Consider the following 1,614-nt stretch of genomic DNA (forward strand, 5'->3'; position numbering starts at 1 on the left):
TAGGTAGAAGCAAAGTAAGCAGCACGAGTAGCAGACACAAAATTATGTGTGGGAGAGATAGCTGGGCTGTCCATCCTGCAATCTGGGTCAACTCCTGTGTTAACTGTGAGTCTAGCCGGGAGGCATTTCACCAAGTTGTCCTGTTAGACAACACCCCATTGCAAAATGGAAAGGACAGGCCATGAGTCTGTTGCCTTATTTCCAAGTTTTTTGGATCATTTTTCATAACAGTTTCTAACCAAACCCCCCTCTCTTATTTCTTTCTTTTTTTATTTATTATTTTTAATTCATTAATTACATTGTATTATGTGACACAGTTTCATAGGTACTTGGATTCTCCCCACCCCTCCCCAAACCCATGGTGGATTCCTCCACCTTGTTGCATAACCACAGTTCAAGTTCAGTTGAGATTCCCCCATTGCAAGCGTATACCAAACATAGAAAAATATGGAACGCTTCACGAATTTGCGTGTCATCCTTGCGCAGGGGCCGTGTTAAACTTCTCTGTATCGTTCTAATTTTAGTATATGTGCTGCCGAAGAGAGCATGCCCCTCTCTTATTTCTAAACTAAGGATACAATTATTCTAATTATTCTAAGATGGAACTTAGACTTAGGAAAGAGCTCATGCTAAACTCAGTCCACAGCGCAACAAGTTCCTGTGCACAGCAGGCCTGGGGTGTCAGCCACCTGGGGTGGGCATCCGTGGCCGCATTTGACAGCGCCAAGAGGGGGCGCTCCCATTGCCAGGAACAGAGCTGGGAAAATTCAGAGGTATCCTGACTTCTACATCTTCCTGGTGTCTCCCCACTCAGTCCCAGCTGGAGGCAGGGCCAGGGCCATCCTGAAGCAGGCAGCACTCAACGGCACAGTCAGGCCCCTTCAGTGTCATGGAGGAGGACCCCCAACAGCGCCTCCTTCTCAAGCCTTGCTCCTCATTTCCCCTGCTCTCTCTTTCTCACTCTCACTTTCTTTTGTCTTATTTCTCTTGCCTTCTTGCTTGGGACAGGACACAGCCCTCACCTGATTTCCTCTCCTGCTGACCCCTTCCTGCAGCACTGTTCCCCTAACCTTCCCTGGGCTGCTTCCTGCTTCATCCTGTTTTTGCTTAAACTTCACTTTTTAAAAAATTATTTATTATTTTTAATTCATTAATTACATTGTATTATGTGACACAGTTTCATAGGTACTTGGGTTCTCCCCACCCCTCCCCAAACCCTCCCACCATGGTGGATTCCTCCACCTTGTTGCATAACCACAGCTCAAGTTCAGTTGAGATTCCCCCATTGCAAGCATATACCAAACATAGAGTCCAGCATCTTATTGTTCAGTCAAGTTCAACGGCTTCTTAGGTATACCCTTTCTGGTCTGAAGACAGAGCCAGCAGAGTATCATCGCAGTCAATTGAAAGCTCCAACATACCATCAGCAAAAATTTACATCATTATGGAATTAATTGACATAGTAATGAGTAACCAATATGTTAAAAGTAAATGCGAGCTCCTAGCCACCTTCTGTGACCACCTCATAGACATTTCAATTTTAGTTTATACACAACATATAACATTCATAACATAACATGTTATACATAACATCATATCATCTTAAATTAAGGC

At 44.2% G+C, this 1,614-nt stretch overlaps 1 non-coding gene across 1 annotated transcript; it reads right to left on the reverse strand.

Annotated features, from left to right (window-relative positions):
* Positions 1-441: 441 nt before the first annotated feature.
* Positions 442-548, reverse strand: LOC118760216 (U6 spliceosomal RNA). The gene has a single exon (XR_004996652.2). It is a non-coding gene; the product is annotated as a U6 spliceosomal RNA (small nuclear RNA).
* Between the last annotated feature and the right edge of the window lie 1,066 nt (positions 549-1,614).

Source organism: Ochotona princeps, chromosome 22 (assembly GCF_030435755.1).
Source record: "Ochotona princeps isolate mOchPri1 chromosome 22, mOchPri1.hap1, whole genome shotgun sequence".
NCBI classification, from domain to species: Eukaryota; Metazoa; Chordata; class Mammalia; order Lagomorpha; family Ochotonidae; genus Ochotona; species Ochotona princeps.